Below are 20049 nucleotides of genomic sequence, written 5' to 3' on the forward strand. Positions count from 1 at the left end.
ACCAATTGATGCATCTTAGATGGCCGCTTGTTAGCATTTAAGACCCCAGATGCCACATTTCAAAGTAGGATACAGAATGTATACTTAAACTTTTAATAATGGCTGTGTTTAATAACCCACTTGCAAAATTCCTGAAATTTTGACTATTGGTTTTTGCCACCACTGAAGAAAAGCAAAGTAACTTGCACAGCTATTGGACTTTAAATGTCATCCTCTTGGCCTGTACTAGTTTCCTAGGGCTGTCATAAGAAGTACCACAAACTGGGTGGCTCATAAGGACAGAAACTTATTGTCTCACAGTTCTGGAGGCTAGGAGTCTGAAATCAGGGTGTTAGCTATGTTGATTCCTTCTGAGGGCTCTAAGGGAAAATCTGTTCCATGCCTCTCTTCTAGTTTCTGGTGACTGCCTGTGATCCTTGTCGTTCCTGGATTTGTAGATGCATCCCTCCAAATTTCTGTTCTGGTCTTCACATGGCCGTCTTCCCTCTGTGTCCCTTTGTGTGTCTGCTTCTTTTTTTATAAGGACACCACTCATATTGGATTAGGATCCACCCTACCCCAGTATAACCTCATGCTAGCTGATAATATCTTCAAAGACCCTATTTCCAAACAAGGTTACATTTACAGGTACCAGGGATTAGGACTTCAACATATCTTTCTGGGGGACACAATTCAATCCATAACACAGCTCTAGGGCCATTTTGCCTTACCTGCTGATGCCTGTTGTAAGTCAGACACCATGTTAGTCCTAGAGATGAACAGATATAATGGGGGTGTATATTAGTAAATGGCTATAATACACTGTCATAAATGCTACGGCAATGTGTGTTCAAAATGTCACGTGAACAAGGAAGAGAAATGGACCAGTCCTTTCTTGGAGAGCTGGGCTAAATTTTAAAGGGAAGTGACACTTTGGCGATGATCAACAATGGCTGCTGACATTACAAAAAGAGACAAGCTGAGATTATGTCTCCTGATGAGAGAACCACCACTTCCTATGACATAGCTATGCAAAAATAAGTAAATAAAACAACCTGAATTTGATTTCTGTTACTAGATTCAACTACCAATTTAGAGAAAATCATGGGTCAGAGCAATACTAAGCCAACAAAATCCAGACAGTGGGAAACATTACAGGACAAATGACCTGGCTTCTTCTACAAATAAATGGCAAGGAAAAAAATGTATGGAATTGTTAGGACCCTGGTTCAAATAGAGAAACTGTTTTTGTTTGTGTTTTTCTCATTTCTTAAATACCTACAAGATGGTTGGGGAAGTATAAACTCTTACTAAATATCTTATGATATTAGAAAAATATTATTAACTTTTTAGTTGTATGATATTATTGTGGTTATATCTTGTTAAAAATTCCTATCTTTATAGATGAAGAAGCCCTGATGGTGCAAGCATTTGGCTGCCAACCCAAAGGTTGATAGTTCCAACCCATCAGCAGCTCTGTGGGAGAAAGCTGTGCCAGTCTTCTTCCGTAAAGGTTACAGCCTTGGCAACCATATGCAGCAGTTCTAGTCTGTCCAATAGGGTTGCGATAAGTTGGAACCTACTCCACTGCAACGGGTTTGGCTTTTTGGCTTATCTTTAGAGGTAAATATTGAAATATTTAAAGATGAAATAATAAGATATCAAAGATCCATTTCAAAATTCTATGAGGATATTTTTGGTCAGTTGACTATTGACAAGTGTACCGAAACGAATTTAAATAGGGGAAAAAATAGTCTTTCCAACAAATGGTGCTGGAACAACTGGATTTCCACATGCAAAAGAATGAAGTTGGACCCTTTCCTCACACAATATAAAAAAAAATTAACTCAAAGTGGATCATAGGCATAAATGTAAGAGCAAAACTATAAAACCCTTAGAAGAAAATATAGTTGTAGATCTTCTAGGCCTTGGATTAAGCAATGGTTTCTTCAATATGATACCAAAGGCACAAGCAAGAAAAAAGAGATAAATTGGACTCCATCAAAATTAAATACCTTTGTGCTTCAGTGGACACCATCAAGAAAGTGTAAAGACAGTCTACAGAATGGGAGATAATATTTGCAAATCATATATCTGATAAGGGACTTGAGTATACAGAATATATAAATAACTTAAAACTCAACAACAGAAAGACAAATAACCCAACTTAAAAATGGGCCCATAAACCAAAAAAAAAAAAAAAAAATCTGCTGCAGGTGAGTCAATTTCAATCCATAGTGATCCTATAAGACAGAGTACACCTGCCCCATAGGGTTTCCAAGCAGTGGCTGGTGGATTCAAGCTGCCAGCTTTTTGGTTTACAGCCTGAGCTCTTAACCACTGCACCACCAGTACTCTTAAAAAGGTTGGGGGGACGGTAAAGAATCTGAATTGACATTTCTCCAAATAAGATACACAAATGTCCAACAAGCACATGAAAAAATGCTCAACATCATTAGCTATTAGGGAAATGCAAATAAAAATTACAGTTGAGATAACCACATCCAGTAGAGTGGCTATAATCAAAAAGCCAGACAATAACAAGTGTTGACGAGGATGTGAAGAAATTGGAACTCTCATATATTGCTGGTGGGGATGTTAAATGGTCCAGCCACTTTGGAAAACAGTTTGACAGTGACTCAAAAAGTTAAACATAGAGTTTCCATATGACTGAGCAATTCCACTTCTAGGTGGAGAAATGAAAATATATTTCCACACACAAATAAACTTCTATACAAATGTTCATAGTGACATTATTTATAACAGCCAAAAAAGTGGAAAGAACCCAAGTGCCCACCAACTGATGAATGGGTAAATAAAATTTTTATCTCCATACAATGCAATTCAGTCATGAAAAGGAATGAAGTATTGATACATGCTACAACATGGATGAACCTTGAAAAACGCAAAAAAAAGGAGCCAGTCACATATTTTATAATTCCATTTATATGAAAAGTCTGCAATAGGCAAATTTATAGAGACAGTAGATTAGTGGTTGCTTAGGGCTTGGGGTGGGCACAGGATGTAGAATGTTAACTGACTGCTAATGGACACGAGCTTTCTTTTAGGGAAGACGAATATACTTGAAAATTACATTGTGGTGATGGTTCCACAATCCTGTGAATATTCTAAAGCGTTGAATTGTACACTTGAAATGGGTGAATTGTACAGCACGTGAATTATATCTCAACAAAACTGTTTTAAAAAAATACTAAAGGAGTATTTAGTAGGAGGTACATAGAAATAAGATCAGCCATGGCAGATGAGTATTTCTCTTTGGAGAAATTGAGGTTCATTACACTCTTACCTCTACTTTGCTTTATGTTTAGAATTTTCTTAAACAAAAAGTTAAATACAATGTTTTCTGGAATTCTCAGAGGTGCTTACCCAGGAACTCAAATGTTCCCTGGCCTCCCCCAGTTCATTGGCCCTGAAAGTCCATCTATCCTCTAGATGGGGTGGGTAAGCGTTGTTTCACATATAACCCCAGCTACTGCTGGCAGCTTTTGCCATCTTTCTACTTCACTAGCCACTCTGTCCCACTCTGCCATGGCCTGGCCTCTGGGAAAACGCCTCTGCCAAGGCTGTTACCCCCTTTTGCTCCCTCTTCTAGACCAATGACCTCTCTTGTCTCCTCTCCCCCAGTGAGTAGGAAACCACCTTCTTGTCACCTGTCAAAGATCGAACTCACAGCAGAGCAGCTGGGATGTGAGTGAGCCAGCTCTTTTCTCTGCCTCTTAGCTCTCTCTTTTCCCACACAGACTCTGCCAAAAAGCAAAGCTCAGGCACAGCCCCAAACACCACTGAGGCCCATTGGCTCTCTCACTTTCCAGACCCTGATGCTCAGTCTCTGCCAAACATTTTCCTCCCTCTCTGTGCTTTCTCACTTTCCTTCCTGCCAGCCTTCTTCCAGCAACCTGTCCAAAGAGGGAGCTAAGCATCTCTGACTGCAGTTGAGGCTGGGTTCCTTCTTCCCCTACAGGGCTCCTGTGCCCCAGTCAAATCATAAAAGGTGTTTGGGCAATTGTGTCAGGTCACTAGAGATTAGCCAAGAGTGAAGAAGACTTGCAGAGGCTCTGGAACAGTCTACGATAGTTAGGAGGTGAGGCTGTCTAGTTAGGTGGATCTGCCTGATATTTCATCTGTGTTGTGAAAACCCCAAACCTAGCTGGGATGGTTAAGATTGTGTGTCAGCTTGGCTTGGCCATGATTCTCAGTGTTTATATGTGATCACCCCTATGATGGGGTCTGCTGTGAGTAGCCAATCAGTTGAAAGGGAGTATCCTTGGGCATGTAGCCTACATCCGAATATAAGTGGACATCCTGGCTTTTGCCTGCTCTGGATCCAGCAGCTGTCTCTTGTTCATCTCACCTCTGGTTCTTGGGACTTGAGCTAGCAGCTTATCTGCTGATCTTGGGATTTGTCGATCTTCACAGCCTGTGAGCAAGAGCCCTGCTCTCCAACCTACTGATCTTGGGTTCACCAGGCCCTGCTGCTACATGAATCAGAAGAAGCCTCTATCTTGATCCATGGACTTGGGACATTCCAGCCTCTACAATCGCATGAGCTGTTTCCTTGATATAAATCTCTCTCTCTCTATGTATATATTTATATGCTTTACAGGTTTTCCTTTTTTACAGAACCCAGCCTAAGACATCAGGGTTTCAGGGGTTTGGGTATAAAATATTAAGGGTGGCTTAGGGGAGAAGATATGATGAGGAACTGAAGCAAGGCTGGGACAGAAGAGTTAGAGAGGAGGCAGAGGGGCTACATGACACATGGTAGAAGCAGAATTTCCAGGACTTGGTGACTAGTTGGATGTGAGGCTTGGGAATGTCTCAGGAAAAGATAAATTTCAGTGCAGTCAGTGAGACAGAGGCATAATATGCTGACCATGCTATCTAATTTTAATCCAGGTTTCTAGACTAACAGCTATGCTTTTTGAGAAAAACATGTTTTTCCTCAGTAGCCAAAACTGGGATATGAGGCCAAGATGGCAGAATAGTCAGCACTTTCTGTGGTCCTTCTCACAACAAAGACCCCCCCAAAAGAGTGAACCGATTCTGTATGACAATCTAGGAGACCTGAACATGAAGACAAAGTTGAGGGGTCAGACTTAACGCCAGGGGAAGGGAAAGGCAGTTCAGAAGCAGTGAAGAAGTTCCAGACATAAGCTACCTGGCACCCTGCAGGCAGGATCAGCTGGCACATGCAGGCTGAGGCAACCAGTAGTGCTCAGGATGCATTTTACCACGTTAGGAGAGACCGGGTAGCAGAGAGTCTGCACAAGCCTCTGGAGCCAGGAAGAAGCGATGCTGGATCTGCGAAAGTTAAGTGCAAATGTGTAACCTACTGCATGGGATCAAAATAATCCCTACCAATCTGAGACTTTCTTAGTAAAGAAGTGCCTCTTTTCCCCTCTCCCATTCCCCAGCCCACTTGCTGCTCTGATATCAGTCTAGCAGTCCAGCAGTATTCACCAAATGCCTCGCCCCCAAGATGGAAATAGGAGCTACTGTGCCCAAACCAGCCTCCCAGCTTTAAGGAAAAAACCACCAACTCCCCTAAACTGGCTACTCAGGACTAACAATCCCCAAACCAGTCTCAAGGCTTTAAAAAATCGCCATACTCCCTAAGCCGGGAAATCAGGGCAGGCACTGCCCCTTTGACTAGGCACAGGCATAAGGAGTCCATGGACTTCGACCACCCTTCGTCCCTGCCTAGACTTGTGTAGGCCAATTCAACAGCATAGGCCCTCGTTAACATAGAGCAACAGGGTGTATACCTGAAGCCTATATTTGACTGCAACAGCCAGTGGGGAGTGGCAGATTCATGACATTGACACTGCCTTTCCCATTAAGCAGGGTCCTCACGCACCCACATCAGGGGCCTGAAGGCTGGTGGATTTACCCATTCTACCTAGCCATACACAACAGGGGTTTGAGAATAATTAGTGCCTCCCAGTCCTTACAGCCAACACCAACCACTAGGTATGCAAAGTCTGGCTGCAAAGCCCACCCACTTATGAGCTCTAGGGGGCAGGGACATACCTTCCACCTAGGCACTCAGCCCCCTACCTTGCTCTGCACATAGCCCCTTACTGCAGCCAAATACCTGTGCCTGCTTCAATCATCCATAGATAGCCCTGCCTGTCTAAGACTGTAGGTGACAGCATGCACCACACACTCAGTGACCAATGACCAGGACACCTGAGCTGAATCCACACAAGAAAAGTAAATGGACTCCTGGGCTCACTCCCTAGTACCACCTCTAACCACCTGGTGACAGGGCATGAGACCTTCAAAGATGCCAATACCCAAAGTAGCTTACATGCCCAGCCTATTTGGGCATATCAAAACAGAACAAAACAAAAAGCTAGGACACAGTAAGCAAACACACAATAAATTAATAACTTATTGATGGCTCAGAGACAGCAGTCAATATCAAATCACATAAAGAAGCAGAAAAAGATGGCTCCAGCAGGTGACCAAAACAAAGGACCAGGAAACCTTCCAGAGGAAGATAAGGTCTTGGAATTACCAGAGGTAGAATTCAAAAGATTAACAGACAGGGCTTTTCAAGAGATCAGAAGGAGATTAGGCAAAACTCAGACCAAGCCAAGGAACACACAGACAAAGCAATAGAGGAATTCCGGAAAGCTATACAAGGTCAGAATGACAAATTTAACAGGCTGCTAGAATCCATAGGGAGAGAGAAAATAGAAATCTGAAAGATTAACAATAAAATTTCAGAATTAGATGACTCAATAGAAAGTCATAGGAGCAAAATTGAGACAATGGAAGTCAGAATTGGTGAGATTGAAGATAAAGCTTTTGATACCAATTTATTTGAGGAAAAATCAGAAAAAATAATTAAAAAAAATGAAGAAACCCTAAGAATTATGTGGGACACTATCAAGAGGAATAAACTACAAGTGACTGGAGTACCAGAACAGGGGAGATAACTGAAAATACAGAGAGACTTGCTGACAGAAAACTTCCCTGATATTGCAAAAGATGAAGATATCTATCCAAGAAGCTCATCAAACTCCACACGGGGTAGATCCCACAGAGGGTAGGCACCAAGACATATTATAATCAAACTTGCCAAAACCAATTATAAAGAATTTTAAGAGTAACTAGGGATAAACAAAAGGTCGTCTACAAAGGAGAGTCAATAAGACTAAGCTCTGACTACTCACAGAAACCATGCAGGCAAGAAATCAATGGTATGACATATATAAAGCCTTGAAGGAAAAAAATTGCCAGCCAAGAATTATATATCCAGCAAAAATGTCTCTCAAATATGGAGGTGAAATTAGGGCATTTTGAGATGAACAAAAGTTAAGAGAATTTGTAAAAACCAAACCAAAATTACAAGAAATATTAAAGGGAGCCCTCCAGCTACAGAACCAACAATATCAAATAACAACCCAAGACTAGCACACAGGACAGAACAACCTGATATTAACCCAGATAGGGAAGTCACAAAAGTAAGTCAAAGCTAAAACACTGAAAATAGGGAAACAGAGGTGCCAATATGTAAATGATGACAACATTAAAACAAAAAAGGTGGACTAAATAGTGTAGTCATAGAACTTTCATATGAAGAGGACATTAAGGCTATATCAAGAAATAAAAGATTGGTTTAAACTTAGAAAAATCGGGGTAAATTTTAAGGTAATCAAAAGGAAACTAACAAATCTACCCATCAAGATAAAAAAGAAGAAAAACAAAGACTCAGCAAATACAAAATCAACAACTATGAAAATACATAAAGATGATTCAGCATAGAAAAATAAATGGAACAAAGAAAGTGTTAACACCGCAAAAGAAAAAAAATACATCAAAATGATACTTATCAATAATTACACTGAATGAAAATGGACTAAATGCACCAATAAAGAAAAAGTGGCAGAATGGATAAAAAAAAAAAAACACAATCCATCTATATGCTTCCCACAAGAGACACACATTAGACTGAAAGACGCAAACAAACTAAAACTCAAAGGATGGAAAAAAAATATCAAGTAAACAAAAACCAAAAAAAAAAGAACAGAATTGGTAATACTGTTCTCCAGCAAAAAAGAATTTAGAGTAAAATCCACCACAAAGGATAAGGAAGGACACTATATAATGATTAAAGGGTCAACACACCAGGGGAACATAACTATGATAAATATATACATACCCAAAGACAGGGCTCCAAAATGTGCAAAACAAACTCTAACAGCATTGAAAAGTGAGATAGACAGCTCCACAATTATAGTAGGAGACTTCAACACACCACTTTGGTGAAGGACATAACATCCAGAAAAAAGCTCAATAAAGACACGGAAGATCTAAATGCCACAATCCACCAAACTGACCTCATAGACATATATAGAACACTCCACCCAAGAGCAGCCAAGTATACTTTCTTTTTTAAAGCACTGGAACATTCTCCAGAATAGACCAACAGACCACGTATTAGGCCACAAAGCAAGCCTTAACAGAATCCAAAGCATCAAAATATTACAAAGCATCTTTTCTGACCATAAAGCCTAAAAGTAGAAATCAATAACAGAAAAAGAAGTGAAAAAATATCAAATATATGGAAACTGAACGACACCTTGCTTAAAAACTACTGGTTTATAGAAGAAATCAAGGACAGGAAAAAAGAAATTCACAGAATCAATGAGGATGAAAACACATCTTACCAGAACCTTTGGGACACAGTAAAAGTAGTGCTCAGAGGTCAATTTATAGCAATAAATGTACACATCCAAAAAGAAGAAAGGGCCAAAGTCAAAACACTAACCCTACAACTTCAACAAATAGAAAGAGAGAAGCAAAAGAAGCCCATGGGTACCAGAAGAAAGTAAATAATAAAAATTAGAGCAGAAATAAATAAAATAGAGAATAGAAAAACAATTGAAACAGTTAACAAGACCAAAAGCTGGTTCTTTGAAAAGACCAACAAAATCTGTGAACCACTGACCAAACTGACAAAAGAAAAACAGGAGAGGAAGCAAATAACCTGAATAAGAAATATGATAGGCAATATCACAACAGACCCAAATGAAATTAAAAGGATCATAACAGAATACTATGAAAAATTGTACTCCAACAAATTTGAACACCTAGAGGAAATGGACATATTTCTAGAAACACACTACATACCTAAACTAAAACAAACCAAGGTAGAAAAACTAAATAAACCTATAACAAAAGAAGAGATTGAAGAGGTAATAAAAAAAAAAAACTCCCAACAACAACAACAACAAAAGCCCTGGCCCCGATGGCTTCACTGGAGAATTCTAACAAACTTTTAGAGAAGAGTTAACACCAGTACTACTAAAGGTATTTCAGAGCATAGGAAAGGATGGAATGCTCCCAACTCATTCTATGAAGTAAGCATAACCCTGGTAACAAAGCCAGGTAAAGACATCACAAAAAAAGAAAATTACAGACCAATATCCCTCATGAACATAGATGCAAAAATCCTCAATAAAATTCTAGCTGATAAATTTCAAAAACATATCAAAAAAATAATTCATCATCACCAATTGGGATTCATATCAACATTAGAAAAACAATCAATGTAATCCATCACATAAATTAAAAAAAAAGATAAGAACCACATGATCTTGCAGAAAAGGCATTTGACAAAGTCCAACACCCATTCATGATAAAAAAAAAAAAAAAAAAAAAAAACTCTTGACAACTAGGAATAGAAGGGAAATTCCTCAACATAAGGGCATTTATACAAAGCTAACAGCCAACATCATCCTCAACAGGAGAGTCTGAAAGCATTCTCCTTGAGAATGGGAACCAGACAAGGATGCCCTTTATCACTACTCTTATTCAACATTGTGCTGGAGGACCTAGCCAGAGCAATTAGGCTAGAAAAAGAAATAAAGGGCATCCAAAAAAAAAAAAAAAAATTTTTTTTTTTTTTAAATTGGTAAGGAAGAAGCAAAAGTATCCCTATTTGCAGATGTTTTTTTATGATCTTATACATAGAAAACACCAAAGAATTCACAAGAAAGCTACTGGAACTAATAGAAGATTTCACCAAAGTATTTTTTATCAGGATAAAAGATAAACGTACAAAAAAAAAAAAAAAATCCCATACAAAAAATCAGTTGGATTCATCAACACCAACAAAGAGAACTTCAAAAAGGAAATCACCAAATCAATACCATTTGCAATAGCCCCAAGAAGATAAAATACTTAGGAATAAACCTAACTAGAGATGTAAAAGACCTATACAAAGAAAGCTATAAGACTACTTCAAGAAACCAAAAGAGACCTACATAAGTGGAAAAACATACCATGCTCATGGATAGGAAGACTAAATATTGTGAAAACGTCAATTCTACCCAAAGCAATCTACAGATACAATGCAATCTCCATCCAAATTCCAACGAATTTTTTAACAAGATGGAGAAACAAATCACCAACTTCAAATGGAAAGGCAAGAGGTCCCAGATAAGTAAAGCAATACTGAAGAAGAAAAACAAAGTGGGAGTCCTGACGCTACCTGATTTTAGAACCTATTATACCGTGGTAGTCAAAACACTCTGATATTGGTGCAATAAATAACAGACACATAGACCAATGGAACAGAATTGAGAACCCAGACAAGAATTCATCCACATATGAGCAGCTGATATTTACTAAGGCCCAAAGTCTGTTAAATGGGGAAAAGACAGTCTCTTTAACAAATGCTGCTGGGACGACTAGCTATCCATCTGCAAAAAAAAAAAAAAAAAATGAAACAAGACCCATATTTCACACCATATACAAAAACTAACTCAAAATGAATCAAAGACCTAAATATAAAATCTGAAAATAAAAAGATCACAGGAGAAAAACTAGGGACAATGTTAGGAGCCTTAATACATGGCATAAACAGAATATAAACCATAAATAATGATGCACACACACCAGAAGAGAAACTAGATAACTGGAAGCTCCTAAAAATCAAACACTTATGCTCATCAAAAGACTTCATCAAGAAGGGTAAGACAGTATACAATACTGGGGAAGCCAGCACAACTTGTCCAAGGTGAGGTCATGGAAGCTGTATAGACACATCCAAACTCCCTGAGGGACCGAATTACTGGGCTGAGGGCTGTGGGACCACAGTGTTGGGGAACATCTAGCTCAATTGGCATAACAGTTTATAAAGTAAATGTTCTACATTCTACTTTGGTGAGCAGTGTCTGGGGTCTTAAAAGGTTGTGAGCTGCCATGTAAGATACTCCACTGGTCCCACCCCATCTGGAGCAAGGGAGAATGAAAAAACAAAGACACAAGTGAAAGATTAGTCCAAAAGACTAATGGATCACAACTACCACAGCCACCAGACTTAGTCCAGTACAACTAGATGGTGCCTGGCTACCACCACTGACTGCTCTGACAGGGATCACAATAGAGGGTCCCAGACAGAACTGGAGAAAAATGTAGAACGAAATTCTAACTCACAAAAAAAGACCAGATATACTGGCCTGACAGCAACTGGAGAAACCCTGAGAGCATGGCCCCCAGACACCATTTTAGCTCAGTACTGAAGTCACTCCTGATGTTCACCCTTCAGCCAAAGATTAGACAAGGCAATAAAACAAAACGAGACTAAAGGGGCATACCAGCCCAGGGGCAAGGACCAGAAGGCAGGAAGGGACAGGAAAGCTGATAATAGGGAACCCACGGCTGAAAAGGGAGAGTGTCGACATGTCATATGGTTGGTAACCAATGTCACAAAACAGTATGTGTACTAATTGTTTAATGAGAAGTTTGTTCTGTAAGCCTTCATCTAAAGTACAACTGGAAAAAAAAAAGGGGTTTCACCAAAAGAGTGAAAAAAGAACCTACAGACTGAGAAAATGTTTTGGCTACAACATATCTGATAAGGGTCTAATGTCTAAAATCTACAAGATAATGCAACACCTCAACAACAAAAAGACAAATAACCCAATTAAAAACTGGGCAAAGGATATGAAGAGACACTTCACCAAAGAAGATGTTCAGGCCGCTGACAGATACAGGAGGGAATGCTCAGGATCATTAGCCATTAGAGAAATGCAAATCAAAACTACAATGAAATTCCGTCTCATCCCAACAAGGCTGGCACTAATCCAAAAAACACAAAATAATAAATGTTGGAGAGGTTGTGGGGAGACTGGAACACTTATGCACTGCTGGCTGGAATGTAAAATGGTAGAATTACTTTGGAAATCGATTTGGCGCTTCCTGAAAAAGCTACAGATAAAAGGTCCATATGACCCAGCAACCCCACTCCTAGAGAAATAAGAGCCATCACATGACTAGATATATGCACACCCATGTTCATTGCAGCACTATTCACAATAGTGAAAAGGTGGAAACAACCTAGGTGCCCATCAACAGATGAATGGATAAACAAATTCTGGCACATACATACAATGACATATTACGCAATGATAAAGAACAAAGATGAATCCGCAAAACGTCCCACAACACAGATGAAACTGGAGGGCATTATGTTGAGTGAAATTTGTCAGTCACAAAAGGACAAATATTCTATGAGACCACTATTACAAGAACTCAAGAAAAGGTTTAAACACAGAAGAAAACATTCTTTGATGACTACATGGGTGGGGAGGGAGGGAGAGAGGAATTCACTAACTAGATAGTAGACAAGAATCATCTTAGGTGAAGGAAGGACAACACACGATACAGGGGAAGTCAGCACAACTGGACTAAAGCAAAAGCTAAGAAGTTTCCTGAACACAACCAAACACTTTGAGGGACAGAGTAGCTGGGGCTAGGGTTTAGAGGCCATGGTTTCAGAGGACAACCAGGTCAATTGCCATAACAAAGTTTATTAAGATAATGTTCTGCATCCCACTTTGGTGAGTGGCATCTGGGGTCTTAAAACTTGTGAGCAACCTTCTAAGATGTGTCAATTGGTCCCAACCCACTTGGAGCACAGGAAAATGAAGAACACCAAAGACACAATGAAAATTTTAGCCCAGGAGACAAAGGGGCCACACAACCCAGAGGCTCCAACAGTCTGAGACCAGAACTAGATGGTGTCAGGCTACATGACAGGACTGCCCTGACAAGAAACACAACAGAGAGTCCCCGACAGAGTGGGAGAAAAGTGTGAAGCAAAACTCAAATTCACATTAAAAAAAAAAACAGACTTAATGGCCTGACTGAGACTGGAGGAACCCCTGAAGCTATGGCCCCAGACACTCTGTTAACCCAGAACTAAAACCATTCCCAAAGTCCACTCTTCAGACAAAGATTAGACTGGAGTATAAAACATAAAATAATACTTGTGAAGAGTGTGCTTTTTAATTCAAGGAGATTCATGAGAACAAATAGGTGGCTCCTGTTTGGAGGCAGAATGAGAAAGCAGGAAGGAACAGGAACTGATTGAATGGACACAAGAAACCTGGGGTGGAAAGGGAAAGTGTGCTGTCACATTATAAGGATTGCAATTAATGTCACATAACAATACATGTATAAGTTTTTGTATGAGAAATTGGCTTGAGTTGTAAACTTTCACCTAAAGCATAGTTAATAATAATAATAATAACATCCTGCTTAAAAACAAAAACAGAATGAGGAACAATATACCCTGAGGGGTCTTAACAAAGGGACCATCTGCACCCCTCAAAATAAAGGTACTCAGGAAGAGTGCTGTCTGGGTGCTGTTGCCAACAAGATATTTTTGCAAGATAGCCAAAGAAAATACATGTAAGCATCTTGTGACCATGATCTAACCATTCTGTGAAACTATCTGTAATCACTAACTATACTATTAATAATCAGGAACCAGTCAGAATGTGGTTATTACAATATGCATTGACTTTCCTGTAATTGCTCTCCCTGTAGTTTGGTTCCCTTTTTACCCCATAAGAATATTTGTATAATGAAACGGCCCCAAGACTACCTGGTTCCATTTTCAATGGGCTATGTGGCTCCCCAATTGCAATTGTTTTAAACCCCTACTAAACCTCTCTGATTTAACTTGAAACAGCATTCAAGTTTTTCTCTGCAACATTTTGGTGTCAGAAGTGGGATCCAAAAGCAATTTGTCTGCTAAATGACCCCAGGAGGGGACTGTGGAATGTCAGCACCCATATGAGGCCTTTGTTTGCTCAATCCACTTTCCCAGCTCTTAGAAGTCATCTCCAGCTAAAATCTTTAACCAAAACCCCAAACCAAACACATTGCCATCGAGTCGATTCCAACTCATCTGGGACCAAGGATATTTATCATCTTTAGACTTGAAGGTCTCTGAGGTTTGTTAATGGTCTTTTATCTCTTTACTTTCAGCTTGCTCAAGAGTGTTTTGACAGTTTGTTATCTGGCTAATTGCAGCTTGGTTCAGGCTGTGTGAACTCACTGTGTTTTTCTCTACATGCCCATTAAATTTTCTTCAGGTGCATTTTTTTTTTTTTTTTTGTGAAAAGGCTCCAGGGTGGTTTTCACAGGTGTGGTTGCAGTCTTAGTGAGGATAGCCATGGTATGCACTCATTATGAAGAATTTAGAGTTTTCTGCACAGGGAATTAAGATCTAAGAGTCTCTAAATTAAAGATCAGTTTGAACAGTTTCTCACTGTAATTTAATTTTTAGAGCTGCACTACTATCCACTGGCATAAAATTGTCTGAGAGAAACCTGAATTTTCTTTTAAACTGTGGTGCGCCATTTTTGTTTCCTGAAATGTTATGACCATTTTTAAGTACTTTCCAAGTAAAGAGACTACCCAGTAACCCAGTGCCGTCGAGTCGATTCTGAATAAGAGACTAATATATTTAAAATAAGATCCTAGACCTCTAGCCGGCAAGATAAGTTAAAAAAAGATTGCCCTGAGACACTCAGGTTGATGGCTGAGCAGCAGAGTTCCTAGTCCCTGCAGTGTGAACTCCAAGATTTAGGCCATGATCAAAATGCAACTGACTGTCCTCACACATTCTTCAGAAACAACTTTATGGCCCTGGGGAGCGCGGAGAAGAGTGAAAAATGCATAACTGCTTGCTCTTTCCCTATCAATCTAATTAACCCCTCCCCCTCTCCCTCCTCTGTCTCTCAGTCTTGTTTCCATATTCTTACCGAGTGGATTTGGGACTTTTATAGGATGAGAAGGGAAGAGAGAGAAAGATGAAGGCTGTGCCAGTTCCCTGCAGTAATATAGCGATTTAGAAACGGCGAGGTCAACGAAAACAGCTCGATGTCATCAGTTCAATTCCTGTGTTTTCCATTAGCCCCCACAACCCCATGAGCCAGCAGAGGTCTCCAGCCTGCTGCCAGACCCACGGATTTGGGACTTGCCAGCCCCCACAATTGAGCCTTTCTATTCCCTGAGACATGACAATATTGGAATTACACCAATTAATTACTCTACAATAGCCTCTAAGTGTTCAAGTGAAGAAAGAGTTGCATATCTGTCACTTTAAATCAAAACCTAGAAATGATTAAACTTAGTAAGGAAGGTACGTAGAAAGCCAAGATAGGCTGAAAGCTTGCGCCAGTCAGCCAAGTTGTGAATGCAAAGGAAAAGTCCTTTAAGGAAATTAAAATTTTTACTCCAGTGAACACATGAATGATAAGAATGAGAAACGATCTTATTACTGATATGGAGAAAGCTTTAGTGATCTGGATAGAAGATCAAATCAGCCACAACATTCCCTTAAGCCAAAGCCTAATCCAGAGAAAGGCCCTAAGTCTCTTTAATTCTATGAAGGCTGAGAGAGGTGAGAAAGCTGGAGAAGAAAAGTTTGAAGCTAGCAGAGGTTGGTTCGTGAAGTTCAAGGAAAGCCGTCTCCATAACCTAAAAGTGCAAGGTGAAACAGCAGGTGCTGAGGTAGAAGCTGCAGCAAGTTACCCAGAAGCTCTAGCTGAGATCATTGATGAGGGCGGCTACACTAGACAACACATTTTTCAATGTAGACGAAACAGCCTTATATTGGAAGAAGATGCCATCTAGGATTTTCATAGCTAGAAAGAAGTCAATGCCTGGCTTCAAAGGGCAGGCTGACTCTCTTGTTAGGGGCTGAGGCAGCTTGTGACTTTAAGTCGAAGCCAGTGTTCATTTGCCATTCAAAAAATCCTAGGGCCCTTATGAATTATGATAAATCTATTCTGCCTGGGCTCTATAAATGGAAGAACAAAGCCTGGATGACAGCACATCTGTTTACCACATGGTTTACTAAATATTTTAAGCCCACTGTTGAGACCTACTACTCAGAAAGATTCCTTTCAAAATATTACTGCTCATTGACAATGCACCTGGTCACCCAAGAGCTCTGATGGAGATGTACGAGGAGATCAATGCTGTCTTCATGCCTGCTAACACAACATGCATTCTGCAGACCATGGATCAAGGAGTGATTTTGACTCTTAAGCCTTATTATTTAAGAAATGTATTTCATAAGGCTATAGCTGCCATAGATAGTGATTCCTCTGATGGATCTGGGCAAAGTAAATTGAAAACCCTCTGGAAAGGATTCACAATTCGAGATGCCATTAAGAATATTCGTGATTCATGGGAGGAGGTCAAAATATCAACTTTAACAGGAGTTTGGAAGAAGTTGGTTCTGACCCTCATGGATGACTTTCAGGTGTTCAAGACTCCAGTAGAGAAAGTAACTGCAGATGTGGTAGAAACAGCGATAGAACTAGAATTATAATTGGAGCTTGAAGATGTGACTGAATTGCTGTAATCTCATGATAAAACTTTAATGGATGAGGAATTCCTTCTTATGGATGAGCAAAGAAACCAGTTTCTTGAAATGGAATCTACTCCTGGTGAAGATGCTGTGAACATTGTTGAAATGACAACGGATTTAGAATATTACATAAACTTAGTTGATAAAGCTGTTGCAGAGTTTGAGAAGATTGACTACAGTTTTGAAAGAAGTTGTACTGTGGGTATAGCATAGCATGGTGTAGAGAGGTCTTTCATGAAAGGAAGAGTCAATCGATGTGGCAAACTTCATTGTTGTATTATTTTAAAAAATCGCCACAGCTACCCCAATCTTCAACAACTACCACCATGATCAGTCAACACTGAAGCAAGACCCTTCACCAGCAAAAAGATTAAGACCTGCTGAAGGCTCAGATGATGGTTATCATTTTTTAGCAATAAAGTATTTTTTAATCAAGGTAAAAAAAAAAAAAAAAAGAATGCCCTGTATGTTGTCCTGTATATTATTTAAAATAGCCTTACAGAATAGTAAATTTTTGTAATTGTCCCATTTCATGTTTAAGTTTTTGTGTGTCTTGTCTCAAAAGCCATGACTAGCAGTTGTTAGTTTTTTTCTCATAAGTCTTTTAAGCCTTGGAGAAACGGCTTATTGTGCCTGAGCTTCTAATAGCTACTTTGAAGGCTTTAATATAAATTCATTCTGGTAAAGTTTTTATTGTTTTGTAATATGTCAACTTAAATTAGGCTCCAGGACCCTTTTATGTAATTTAAGCTAACTTAAATATATAGGAAAATGTAAAAATCTAAAGTCTGAGATTTCAGAGCTGATGCCTGAATTTTTCAGAGTTGAAATCTTGAAAGATTTTTTAACTTCTGCTTTTTAAAGTGTACACAATTTTTCTTTTCTGGTCAGAAGTTGCCAGAGACCTTAACTTCTGCTTTTCTAGCAAGGAAAAAAAAAAAAAAGGGAAAATTCCTGAGAGCTATGGGTGTTGAGGTACATTCCTGAAGGCCATTACAGGACAACCAGATAAGCTTATAGCTTTACAGGTCCAACAATGTCAAATATAAGCCAACAATTTTTTAGACTGCGGATCTATTGTTTGTTTACTGTTAAAGCCAGACCATCTTAGAAAAAATGTTTTAAGTTAAAAAAAAGAGAGAACAGGAACAAATTTAACTCTCACCTGTGCACAGGAGGCCAGCAATTGTCAGCATAACCAGCTTCTGGGGAATTAACAGAGATCTTTCCTTTGATAGCATTAAGCTACAAGAAGGGAGAGTTGTTAATTAGTAACAACTCCTTCTACCCTCTAAACACTTGTGATCTCTCAAAATAGTTTGATGGGTGGCCCCGGTTCTTTAGCCCACCATGAAAAGGAGGGAATAAGTGATGAAGTTAAATCACCATCCACAGTTTGATGAAAAATTTATAACATTTGAGAAGAATAAGAAGTTGTTGCAGACCTTTGTTCTCCTCCCCCGCAACTCAACCCAACTAGTTGCTTATTACTAAATGTCTGTTTCTCAATAAATGTCTAGTTTTTTGTTTTCCAGACTTGCCTTGATTAATTTCATGAAATTTGTAATGTACTTCTTGGTTCTCAACAAACAAGAGTAACAGTTTATATAATTTTTCTCTTTTGTCTAAGATTTATCTTATCTTAAAAGCTATGAGTTGGGCCTATGGTAGCTACAAAATAGTCTGTTTAAAAGTGCACAGAACAAGGTAAATTGGTTGGTTGGTTGGTACAACCAGGCCTGTAAGTTATTCCAAACTCTCCTCACAAAACCTCCCTTTACCAGATTCTATAAAACATGCAAAAGGGAAGGTAATAGTTTTCTGCCTCTAGATAGTATTGTTGAATTTAAGTTATAATGTTTCTAGTTAGTTTGATGATAAATAAGCACTTGTAAAATTAAAGTCTTAGTGTTTTTAGAAAATTATAAAAATAAATTCATTTTGCTAATTAAAAATTTTTTTTTACTTTCTAACAATAAACAACTAGAGGAGAAATTTTATAAGAAATTTATTTAAAATAGTTAAAGTTCTTATTACAACTAAAGGCTTAGTAGATTGATTCATAAAAATGTTAAGAGCTTTCAATGTCAAAGAGCATATGAAAAAAGAATTAAATTTCTCACGATTAAAATAACGAAATTTTCCTTAGTTACTAAGAGCTTAATTTTATTCTTTTTACAATCTGCCTCAAAGACAAAAGTTCACCCTCATTAAATTAAGGCTCCTAGGTTGAAATAAAGTCCATAGTTTTAAAAGGACTAAGGTTTTTATCTTTAAAATCTTTGCTTTAAATAACTTAAGTATTGTTTCTCAATAATCTGTGATAAGCTTATGACAACTTTAAAACTCATAAAAAGCCCAAAGTATGTTGCCAAATCAAGGAAAATACTAAATTTAAGTTAGAATTTATGTTAGTAATATATGCCTGCAAACATATAATACTGTCATAATTTCATTATTTCAATTGCTAACTTAGTTACAAGTTTTTAAAAAAACTTTTGTTGTGCTTTAAGTGAAACTTTACAAATAAAGTCAGTCTCTCATACAAAAATTTATATACACCTTGCTATATACTCCTAATTGCTCTCCCTCTAATGGGATAGCACACTCCTTCCCTCTACTCTCTATTTCATGTCCATTCGGCCAGCTTCTGACCCCCTCTGCCCTCTCATCTCCCCTCCAGACAAGAGATGCCAACATAGTCTCATGTGTCTATTTGATCCAGGAAACTCACTGTTCACCAGTATCATTTTCTAACCCGTAGTCCAGTCCAATCCGTGTCTGAAGAGTTGGCTTTGGGAATGGTTCCTGTCTTGGGCTAACAGAAGTTTTCAGGACCACGACCTCTAGTCTCAGCCAGTCTCAGTCAGACCATTAAGTCTGGTCTTTTTAAGAGAATTTTGGGTCTGCATCCTACTGCTCTCCTGCTCCCTCAGGGCTTCTCTGTTGTGCTCCCTGTCAGGGCAGTCATTGGTTGTAGCCAGGCACCATCTAGTTCTTCTGGTCTCAGGCTAATGTAGTCTCTGGTTTATGTGGTCCTTTCTGTCTCTTGGGCTCTTAATTACCTTGTGTCTTTGGTTTTCTTCATTCTCCTTTGATCCAGGTGGGTCGAGACCAATTGATGCATCTTAGATGGCCGCTTGCTAGCATTTAAGACCCCAGATGCCACTCTCCAAAGTGGGATGAAGAGTGTTTTCTTAAGATATTTTATTATGGCAATTGACTTATATGTCCCCTGAAACCATGGTCCCCAAACCCCCGCCCCTGCTACGCTGGCCTTCGAAATGTTCAGTTTACTCAGGGAACTTCTTTGCCTTTGGTTTAGTCCAGTTGTGCTGACCTCTTCTGTACTGTGTGTTGTC

This window comes from Loxodonta africana, chromosome 12, assembly GCF_030014295.1.
Source record: "Loxodonta africana isolate mLoxAfr1 chromosome 12, mLoxAfr1.hap2, whole genome shotgun sequence".
NCBI lineage: Eukaryota > Metazoa > Chordata > Mammalia > Proboscidea > Elephantidae > Loxodonta > Loxodonta africana.